This window comes from Dipodomys spectabilis, unplaced genomic scaffold (assembly GCF_019054845.1).
Source record: "Dipodomys spectabilis isolate Male_0828 unplaced genomic scaffold, ASM1905484v1 ptg000276l, whole genome shotgun sequence".
NCBI lineage: Eukaryota > Metazoa > Chordata > Mammalia > Rodentia > Heteromyidae > Dipodomys > Dipodomys spectabilis.
The window spans coordinates 4207046-4219781 of NW_024870953.1; positions in this window are offsets into that span (position 1 = coordinate 4207046).

The following is a 12736-nucleotide window of genomic DNA, read 5'->3' on the forward strand; positions in this document are numbered from 1 at the left end:
ATTCCAGGTATAAGTATTGTGCAGGGGTGTCCAGCCATTCACAGTTATTACATGAATATCTGCTTTGAGCCACCAACTCATGGACAATGTCTAAGTGTCCACTGTAGGCTTCTTGATGAAGAGGGGTATGCTCATCGTTATCCCTAGTATTCACATGAGTGGCCTTTTTGGAAAGTAGTTTCTGTACTGTAGTAAGGGGATTATTTTCAGCAGAACAAAGAAGAAATTTGCTTGATCCTATTCCATTTTTTTCTTGTAATTGATACCATTTCTCACTGTTTTATCTTGTTCCTCAACTTCATCAGAATTGCCTCACCAGAGACATTGAGTGCCAGTGAGAATGAGCTCTCCATGTATATCCCCAATAGTTCACATTGGATGAAATAGTCAGAAAAAATCCGCTGAATTTTCTGCATCTGTTTTTACACTATTATTTATTTTCTCTTTTTTCATTTTTACTATCCTAAACTATTCTAACTGGAGAGTAGGGATTTGGTAGAGAGCAGAGGAAAGATTTTCCTCCGTATTCAAAGGTACAGACTGAAAATGAGGACAAGTGGTGTCTTCATGTGCAGCTTATTCTAGGAAATAGAAAATAGGAAATAATGATTTATATTTTAATGAATTGGGAAATGACAGAGCAGAAAATGAAATGATGCAACCAAAGAATATATAAGCAAAATAAATTAGGATAATTATGGAGCAATCATATTACCTATGAGAACCATGAGATGGAGAGAGGAAGAGAGATACAGATGTTCAATGATCTAGCTAGCCACAAAATCCATCCCTCTGATCAAATTATAGAGCAAATAATTTTATTTTTTAAAGGAGATGGAAATAGAATTTAAGATCTGATGTCTCCATTGTTTTTAATTGTATTTTTATTACCTTAAATACTTGTACAAGGGAATTTCCATTCAATAAATCAGTTTTTTTAATATAATGGATTTTATATAACTTTTCCACACCCTTCCAAACCTCGCCCCACTTTAATTATTTCTAGTTTCATACATCTGCATGGAATATTATACCTTCACTCTCTTCCTCCATAACTCTCTTTATTCCTTCCTTTTGACTTCCATTCACATCTTACAAGTGATAGTTTCCTGGTATTCATTTTCTTGGAGTAAAATTCAATTTTATAAGAAATTACACCTTTGAAATGCTCCTCTGCAAATAGCATGCTTTGATTAATATTTTTGTGTAAACTTGTATAAATTTCTAGCTTCCAAATATGAAATAGAACATGGGTCCTTTGTGTGTCTGGCTCTGACTTATTTCACTTAATATATTTTTAGATCTATTCATTTCACTGCAAATAATGTAAGTCTTCAAAATGGATGGGTGCAATCCAATTCTGTGTATGTGCCACACTTTCTCCAACCATCACTCCGCCAAAGGGCATCTGGGCTGTTTCCATAACTTGGCTACGGTGAATAGTGCATTTTATTGTAAACATTTGGAAGAATTCATCACTACCTTCATGGGAGCAATCCTCTAGCCAGTTTTCCAGAATAAGCACATGCCTCCCTTCATTTTCATCACAATGTATTGCAAGTCCTCAAAAACACACTTCCCCCTACAGGTCTCAATAAGCTAAAACCACACTGTGCCCATATTCTTTCAATACAAGTTTTTCATAATTGTACATATAATTCAGTGAGAAACTTCTATATACTTTCCTAATGTGAGAATGAGGGACATGACAGAGTAAAAGTAAGAAATATGCAATTTAATTACCTATTATCATATTTAAAATCATTTTAGGCTCTAATTCATAGTCTCAAATAATACTATTAAAACTATTGGAGGCTATTGCCTGGCATCCTGGTTACTCGGAAGGCTGAGATCTGACGATCATGGTTTGAAGCCATCATGGGCAAGAATGACCAGGAGCCTCTTATCACCAAACAACCAACAGAAAATCAGAATTGGAACTGTGGCTCAAAGTAGTAGAGTGGTAGCCTTGAGAGAAAAATCTCAGGGACATCATCTAGGCTGTTAGTTCAAGAAGTACAATCTACCCAAATAAAATTTATTTAATTTACACCTGTGTAAGTAAAGTATTTCCATCACCCAAATGCACAACCATGCTCATTTGCAAGGTAACTGTTTTGTCTGAAGTACCAAAAAACAATTTCGCTTAAGTTGAAAACATTGCACCATGGGTTCATTCTATCTCTCTCATGCATTTTTCCACTCAAATACTCAAATCTTACAATTATTACAATTATTTAAAATCATAGCTTTTTACTTTAATACCCAAATATTAAAGTTTAAATTGAGTGTCTTGTGCTTCCTAAATGGGTGTTCTTACCATTTTGTCATGTCCGTAGCCCTAAATTCTCCTGATTATTTTTCATATAATTGTGTATGACCTTAGGCTCAGAGCACGTTATGCTATTTTTCCTGGAATTTAGAATAATAGGTGCATGGCATTGTTTACAGATATTTCTGTCCAGTCTGGGCTTTAACCTCTATTCTCACAACAGTAGACTCCCATGTAGTCAGAATTTTCATAAGCGTGTCATAGCTGATGTTTTTTTTTTTTTTAAGTCTTTGCAGTTCTTGAGTACTGAATTAGTTTGTTTTCTTGGGTTGTTTTGTTCCATTTGAATGTATGTGTTGAGTTGTTCCTCACTTTTCCTTTTGTTTCTTTCAATCAAGTTCTTACCTAAAGTGCTGAGAAATCAATTCTTCTTTTTCATGATAGTCAAGGTGAACATGATTTGTTCCGAAGCAATTTCAGTAATATTTAAACACCTTCATATGTATGGATGGTATATAAATGATAATTGCTGCGAAGGGTCTTTTTATTTTCACAGCAGTCTTTGTCATACACAGACAGATCATGAAATATATGAAGATAATGAAACTACAGATGCAAGCAAAGAGAAGAAAAACCTATTATTAATTGTTTGACAGAGGCTTCCCTTCTAGTGAAAGAAATACATTGCTTGATGCAGGATTTCACAAAATTATATTGCTTGGAGGAAGCTAAACAATGACCTAATGCTGCAGAATTTAGGGAGAAGAATCAAACTCCTGAATAGTTTATATTTGGGTCAAATAAAAGCATGCTTCCAAAAAGAGTGTTGACTTAGAGAAACATGATGAGTTGTATGTAAATAGAAGCTTAGTTGATTTTGTTAGTTTGTAAACTAATACAGGGAAATAGAGTACAGCAAGGTAAAAAAAGAACTTAGCATTGAAACACTCATGTGTGTGTGTGTGTGTGTGTGTGTGTGTGTGTGAGTGTGTGTGTGTGTGTGTACATGCATGTATATACACACATGCACATGTGCAAGTGCTCATTCATTCATTCATCATCCTTAAGCTTCTGTGACCAAGGATAGGGGTTTACCAGTTGAGCCATTGTTCTCTTTCAGGTTTTTTGGAGATAATCGCATGTATTTTCATGATTGGACTGGCTTTGAATCGTGGTCTTCATATCTAAGCCTCCAGAGTAGCTAGCTAAGCTTATTCAGCCTTCAAGTAGCTAGTTAAAATTGGGGCTATCCTCTACGCTTCACTGCTCTTTTATTCTTGTCCTGAGGTGTTCACATGCCTAAGTCATATATATGTCTAGTTGCTTTAAGAAATACTCTTACTGCTTGGCACCAGGGGCTCCCATCTGAACTCTTACCTACTGAGGAGGCTTGAGAACAGAACCCAGGCCAAAAGTTTAGTGGACTTCCTTCTCAATCTATATCTGGGTGCATTGGATCATTTCCACCATCCTGCACTATCTACAGGTTAAGATTGGAAGGACTTCAGAATCCAGGCCAGCCAAGGTAGGAATCTAGACAAGGTGGTGTGCAACTCCTATGCCATTGATAATGGGAAGGCTAAAAAGAACGATCAGGTGCATATTCTTGTGGAAAGGGAACTCCTATCCTAAAACAAACCACTGATATGACACTAGTCTACCAAAAACTATACCCCAATTTGAACACAATTTCCCACAACCAAAATAAGTATATACTTACCATGCAAAAACTTAGTACAATCTGCTCTTTGTTCTAATATCAGCTTCATCTAATTATCATATGATGAATAGTTTCTTAATTAAACTTATAATATATTTAAAAAGACCTAGAAAATTCTTTCTCACTTATTAAGTGCAAACAAACGGCAAATTGGCTCATTTCTTACATATTGATTACCACTATAAATTCATCTTATGATTATTATTATTAGTAATATATTCTGATTTATTACTTTACTTTTTTAACAGTTTTTAAACTTTTGGCTTCTCTGCTGAAGTTGAAGTATTTAAATAGTATCATCAAATTATATTACTTGGGTACTTAGGGCAGTTTTTTAAAAAGTTTTTAACAAATGTTTTCTAGTAATTCTGTTTTTTTTTTTTTTTTTTTTTTTAGGTGGGGGGTCTGGTCGTGAGACCTGAACTCTGGGCCACTGAGCCAACTTCCTAGCTCTCTACGAATTCTTAATAGGTATATTATTTAGTTAATTTTTAATTTCAATTTAATTTTGTTGTAAAGGTAATGTACAGAGGGGATACAGTGACATAAATAAGGTAATGAGTACATTTATTATGGAAGGAGCATTGTTATTTCTTCCATTGATTTTTTTTACACACTCAAAAAAAAAACTACTGATGCTTTTCCTGTCGCTATTGCCCAATGGGTACTTTTCTTTCTTTGTTCATTCATTTTTTATTATAAAATTGATATACAGAGGGCTTACAGTTACTTAAGTCAACTAAAGAATATACTTCATTTTATTTTCTAAATTTCAAATTTTGAACTTAATTATTTTCTTTTGTTTCTTTAGGGTAATTCTTTTTTCAGAGTTGTAGGATTAGTTAATTTAGTTTTGCATAATGTTAACACATGTAAATTATTCAGACATATATTTTGCTTTCAAAATAGTTAACATGTGAATATTTAAAGATTATTTTCTTAAATTTTATATGGTTGGTGAATTTAAATAAATTTATTTTCTTAAAGTTCTAAACATATTTTTCCAGGTAATAAATACTGCATTTTCAAGAATCACATATTTTATTAAAAAAGGCTTCATTACATGGTGACTTTTTGGAAATATTTGTACTTGAATTTAAAAAAATGTTTGAGCTGTGCATAGTGATTTGTGGTTTCCATTTTTTAACTATGGTGGGAAGTATAAATAGGGTTTGTAAGTCGGGAGAGACTGGGAAACTATGAGACCTTATCATAACATTTCCAGAGTGAAATGATTAGAGATATAGCCATCCCTAGCAAGATATAGAGCACCTGGTTATCATATTCTAAATCTTGAGTTAAAAAAACAGTAACATCAATCTTTTGTTAAAATAAAAGGATACATGTTTCAAAATGTTTATTATTTAAAACTTGTTTGCAAATTTCACATGTCTTTTATTTCTTAATTTTCAATTTACTTAATCTATAAGAATCCAAGTATCTTGTGACTATTTTATTTCTACTAAACTTTTAAATTGTATGAGCAATCTTATGATTTCATACATTAAAATAATTTTATTATTTGTGATAATTTCCTCTGTTTAATATGATAATAATAATATTCCAAATGTGTGTATTTGGTGTGTGTGTTTGTGTGTGTGTTTATGTGGATTTTTTGTGTGTGTGCTTTGTGTGTACTTTGTAATGCTTGGGAGATCACACAATTGCTTCACATATGTTAGGCCAATGTTTTACCACTGAACTATACTGTCTAGTTATAATACAAATTGTGTTTTAAGTTATGATTTTTAAATTTTCATTCCTAGTATGCTTTTTCAAAATTATATATGATAAAATGTGATTCTTCTATTCACGTTAGCAATTGTTATTGTTATTCTTTCTCTTATTTCTTTGGAAATTAATTATATTCCTATTACAACTTTTTTACATTGTAACAGCTCTATTCAATGCTTTATTTTCTATTTTATTTTTTCCATGTTATCTGACTTTCAGTCCAAACTATCAGGTGGATTAAAAAGAAACTAGAATCAGGACACTTTATTTTTCTCCTTCTCTTCTCTAAAGTCTTTCTGTTTTTTGAAACAATACCAATGAAATACAGCTCCTATGTGGTCCACCATTCTTCCCCTTCTCTCTCTCTTCTGCAGTACAGTTCAAGTCATTATCATTCAACTTTGTTATGCTATAATGTTATCTAAATCTTAACTCATTCCTAAATTAATTTTAGTTGCTTTGAGCAATCTCTAAAGTCATTTTTCTATATATAATATCAGGGTTTGTGTTTTCACAAGGTCTGAAATGTGAGTGACTTTCAAACGTCTAGATATCTCTGGAGAATACTGATCCACCTGCTCGATAATCTCGTATGTAAATTCAAGGAATACAGGTCAGTCAGAACAATCTCGTATAATGGTTTAGCTTGAGTCTTCATAGTAGCTTTGAATCATATTACCATGTTTACTGAAGATAACATAGTTGTACTGTAAGAACAAACACATAGTAGAAGGTAACAGATTTTTCAAAAATAAATTCTTAATTTTATGGTCCACAGATTTTGAAAAGGATGCTATGACTTTATGAAATAAAAACAGAATCTTAAATGGTTGTATTGACACTATTGCCTCTCTAGATTTAAAGAATGATCTTAGACTACTACCTCAATCCTTTGTTTCTTTGTATGTTGGTCATGGGGTTTGAACTCTGGGCATGGGCACTGTCCATGTGCTATTCAGCTCAAGATGAGCACTCTACCGCTTGAACAACAGCAAAACTTCAGATTTTCTAGTGCTTTATCCGATATAAGAATCTCATGGACTTTCCTACCCGGGCTGGCTTTAAACCATGATCCTCAGAGTTCGGCATCCTGAGTAGCTTGGATTACAGGCGTGAGACACCTGCACCTGGCCTACCTCAAACCTTATAAAGAATGATTATCAAACTAAATGTGAGATGTAAAAACCTATAAAACCTAAATGTAAAAATTCATGACATTGGATCAGTAAAGGTTTCTAAAAATTTGACCTGGAAAACATTAGTGGCTAAAGAAAAGAAAGAACGGGATTATATCAAGTGATAACTTTTCATAATTCAAAGGCCACTATAACAGAAGTGAAACCATATCCAAAAGATAAAGCGCACATATTTGTTAATGCTACAATGTTAATGCTACAATGATTCTGAAACTTAAGTATTTTTTTTTTGGTCGGCTGTGGGGCTTGAACTTTGGGCCTTGGCGCTGTCCCTCAGCTCTTCAGCTCAAGGCAAGCGCTCTACCACTTGAGCTACAGTGCCACTTCCAGCTTTCTGGTGGTTTTATTGGAGATAGGAGTCTCACGGTCTCTCCAGCCCAGGCTGGCTTTGAACCACGATCCTCAGATCTCAGCCTCCTGAGTAGCTAGGATTACAGTTATGAGCCACCAGTGCCTGGCTGAAACTTAAGTATTTTTATATCTTCTAATTCTATATAAAATTTTTTCCTGAATAGGACATTTCTTTAAATAACTTATGTAAATTAATAGTCAATAGGAGGAGCATATGAAATAAGCTCCTCTTTAGTGTCTAAGAAATAATAAATAGAAAACTCACTAGTATGACCATAATATAAAAAGAGGATGCAAAATATAGTAATGCATTTGTGGAGAAATTGATATACTTCTCATAGTGATCGATTTGTATAATACTGCAATCATTTTAGCAAACAAGTTTTCAAGTCTTCAAAAGGTGAAAGAGAATTGTATAGAATGCAGGCATTACACTTCTATGAATGTATTAAACAGAAGTAAAAAACTTTTTTGGACAGAGAATGTAGTTAATTGACAGTGAACTTGAATAGTATGTGTGAGACCCTGGAAATAATACCCAAAAACATATTTTGAAAAGACTCACTACAGAGGATGTATGCTGGACAAATTCCTGTATCTGAATTTTATATCTATTTTAATGTCTGTTCTAAAATTTACAGCATTTCTATTTGAAGAAATGCAAGTTTGTGAAATTAGACTTTGAAAATCTATGAAGGTACAATTCACTTCCAAAGCACTAAAATGTATACAATAAAAGGAGATAATATATTGTAAGTGAATTGCATGTCAGGAAAAAAAAAACTATTGTTAAAACTTCTTTCACACAAAATGCAGAATAGCTAAAAAGATGTTTTTGGTGTTGGTCAAAAACTCTTTGTAAACTACTACATTTAAAACAAAGATATGATTTCTGTTTATTTTGAGGGTATTTTGTCCGTTTGAGTTTATACAGAGATAACTCAATCCAAAAGTATATGTGATAGCTGGAATACCTAGGAATTATGCATCACTTCTAAGTTATTTTTTTATTATTTTTATTTTTTTATTGTGAAAATACTGTACAGAGGGGTTACAATTATATGGACAAGATAATGAGTAGATTTCTAACCAAGCTTTGTAACCTCCTCCTTTGTTTCCCCTTCCCATCCCTTCCCAACCTCCCCCGCCTTCCCACCCAATCCTCCCCTCTACCCCCCCACCACCAAAGTTGTAAAGTTCTTTTTGACATACCGACTTGTACATCTCATTGTTGCAATGGGTCCACCCGTATCCTTATTTTTTCCTCCATGCTTTCCCTTATTTACAATATGTACTATATGTCTGAGTCAAGCAGAAAAGATCAGATAACGTGATGTTAGGGAAATGAACCCTAAGATATGTATTCAAATGTTTTCTTTCTTTCATGAGATTGTTTCTAACACATTTATAAGATTATTTATTTGTTGCTTTGTATGTCCCTCCCCCACAGTATAACCCCTGCTTTCACTGTATTTGATGTCAGTATAATTTGTGGAGGGGAAGGGGAAAAACTTCTAAGTAATTGAGAAACTTTTCTGGAAGAAACTTTTAGCAAATGACAGAAGACACAAATCTATGCATCTGCACTTTTTGAAAGTCATATGCTACTTACTCAATCCAATTGCTTATCTCTACTTTGCTATGATAAACGTATTCTCAAGATAAGAGCCAAAAGCAGTGAAAAGAACGAAATACACAATCATCTTGATTTATTTGTGAAAGTAACAAATGAAATAAAACAATTCCACTTAAGGGACTCCAATATTAGTGAATGTGAACATGTTCCTGAATGCCAATATCCATTAAATTTTTGGAATTTTAATTTCTATTAACATGAAAACTAGAACAAGAAAACAAATATAGACTTAGAGTGAACCAGCCTTGAAATCATTTTCTTACTTGTTTTGAAATTACAAAAAAATTGATACTCCTTTGATACTCATTTAAAAATATTTATCACTTATCATAATTCAAATACCAAGCCAGAGTAATTTTATATAATCATTATGAATATCGTTTTATTACTATTGTAAAATAGAATAAAAAAAACCAGTCCCAATATATGACCTACATATCATTATTCTTAACTTCTAATCATTACCTAAATCTTAAACAATCTAAATAGTCAAGACTTTATCATAGACGTAAATATTCTATACTTTTTACTTAACATTTCCCAGGGGTATGTATTCATGTTTCTAAGAAATGTTCACAGTAGTTAAAAGATGCTTTTGTGAAATTAATTTGATATATTTTGTTGTTGTGGGTGTTGTTTTTAGTGGTTAATTGGAGATAAGAATCTAACAAGTACTTTTCTGTCTGGGCTAGTTTCGAAAACAATTCTAAGATCTCAGAACCCAGAATAGCTCTTATTATAAGGGTGAGTTACTGGCACTTGGTTTCATGAAGTTTTTGTTAAAATTATATTTTAATATGCTTGTTTCACTATAATGTATATCATTCTACACATAAATTTATATATATGTATATATGTCTGAGGACAAATAATCTCTAAAAATGTACTATTCTACACATAACATTTACATATATATAGAAGACAGATATGTATATATATATATGTATATATATATATATATATATATATATATATATATAAGACAAACTCCCTCTAAAATATTTATGCTACTCTTTTTGACCTTTTTCATTTCAAAGATATACAGTATATTTTTCTAAAAGTTTCCTAGATTAAAATAATTAATATTTCAATAGAAAGTAGAGTTTATTACTTTCAAGGGAGTTTTAGATATACACATGATATTGTAGTAAAATTTACAGTATATTACTTGAAAGGGTTCTGCCCAAACTCTTAAATATTTGATTGTAGTTAGGGGGAGAGAGGAAGTTAAATCATACTGATTAGGAATTTGCAATGCTTCAAAAAATCTATTCCATAATTTGTTATAAGCACATAGTCAAGCTACCTGATCTGGTTTAATTTTTTTGTTCATTTGTTCAAAATTTCAATATGGATGCATGCACAGTGGTAACATTAAAATTATTAATCAAAAGACAAATAATAATAAAATCATAGACACATATCCGACATTCAATAATAAGCACTTATAATGCTGATAATAATTTTGATGGAGAGGATGATGACCACAGTGTAGCCTGATAATGACGATGTTGTGATTGAAAAGGAAATAAAAAACTTAGACATCTTTGAAGCTGGATTTCCCACATTGAATGCATAGTTATAAACAGCGTTGGATTACATACTATAAGAATAACAGTAGAAGGGCTGGGAAGGTGGCTCACTGGCAGAGTGCTGGCCTTGCCTACATGAGGCTCTGGGTTTGATTCCTCAGCACCACATAAGCAGAAATAAGAGGGAGTGGCACTGTGGCTCAGGCCCCATGATGAACCAAAAAAGAAAAAAAAACAGAATAATAAGAGAAGAGTTTGAATATCAAGAAATAAAATCCCATAAACAGGTAGAGACAGTAAAAACCCTAATGTTATTCCAGGAGTCTTTCTAATGTATACTCACTGTTATTGGTGGTATTATTTTCTTATAAATAAAATCATCTATTTCCCCATTTTGATGGACAAAGATGTAGGTTCCAACCTAGTGTGATTAGCTCAAATAAAATTCTCCTCTAGATACCATTCAATAACCAATGTTTTCCAATGATATATTAAGAGTATGTTCTTCAGTACAGCTGTAAAGACATGACACAATTTACATAATACTACTTACATATCTGCAGTTACCATAAAAGAACACAGGCTGTAGAGCCAGAAGTGAAAATTTATTTTTACTTCTGCATGAAATTATTTCTGACTTTATACAAACAAACTGAATTCGACTCTTTCCTTATTTGAAAGCTAAGGTAGAAAATGTAAGGACTCTTCACTTTTCCTTTTCCTTGCTCTAGAATTCAACAAATATATTCTTCAATATTTCTGGTAGATTACATCCATTTACAGATGAGAAATGTAAGACCAACAGTCAATGTTGTGAGTAAATAATGATACTAGAATTTTTGTCTGAGTTCTTCACTCTCTGTGCTTACAAGAAGTGTCATTGGGTGATGGAAAGGATCAATATGAAAAGACTATGGGGAGAAATGCATACTTTGTAAACAGTAGTTTAGGACTGAGTGACTGGTGTTGAGTATTTGCAATAGGCTGGTGTCAGGGGCATATAAAGGAGTACATAGAAATTACATTAGTGACAGAAACAGAAGATCTTGATCTTTCATCTTATCTAATGGATAGAGGTGGGGTAAGAGTACATCTAATGTTTTTCCACATCTCTGTCTCCTAACTGTGTTAGTTACATTCTTGGTGATAAGGATTACAGGTGGAAAAGATGGATTTAGAGGAAAAAACCTCTCTGATAGTTCTAAGGTTTATTTTAAACAGATTCAAAGATAGGTCTGTTTGGACATCATCAAAATATTCACGACCATGAATATGAAAAATAATAATAAAATCAGGGACATTATTAAAAGGAAGAGGAAAAGGAAAGTTTTGACGAAAGTGTGAACAATGTGAGTACAAGTGTGGAGAAGATTGGAGGAAAGAGATAAATAAGGAAACAAAAAAGTAATAAGCACAGATTTACAGAAGAAAAGGAAGGAAAGAATTTTCAGGAAGATATTGAAGGAAATCTACTATTTTTATTTGAAAAGTAAAAGGATATAGACAAGTTCAATAAGAACAGTATTTTGGTGAAAGTCATATTGATAAAATGTAGAGATACGAATGTGAAGACATACAATTCTGGATCCATAAATTCAACATGTCCTGTTGATTCTAAATATTGGGAACAAATGCTTTAATCCTGAACTTAGAAATTTTATTTACATATAACTATCAAGAACTTTTCTTAGTGGTATTCTGTGAATATTTTTGAAAACTTTATTTAGCCAGGAATTATAGATTGAACTACAGCACAGACAAGCCTAATTTTCCCTATAGTTCCAATTAGTGACCCATCTATCCATATCAGTTTGGGATTTTATTGAAATATATTTAGATATGTTTGGATATCTTATCAGCCTACTCATTATAAATGTAAGACAAGTAACACCAAGTATTAGGTTGAACATACAGCTTTACTGATGTGACTGAAGACTACTGGAATTGATTCCTCTTTAGAATAGAAAATACCTCAATAGCCATTGACACATCATAACTGCCATATACACTATTGAAATCTAATTCTTGTTAGGTTTATCTCCATGCTGAAATAACCCTGTCAACCAATCTGCCACAAATTCTTATATGTAGGAAAATGTTCTTATAAACTTCAAGCTTTTATTGAATGGAAAAGTTCTGATATTAGTCTCACCACTAGGATTAAATTCCTAAAAAGATAAGACATTTTGCTTTAATGCTTTTCTTTCATTTTCTCATAAACATTGTCAAGAAGTGAAGGATTCTGATTTAACAATAATACAATCCCAACTTGTATTAACAGAACATCTAGGATCT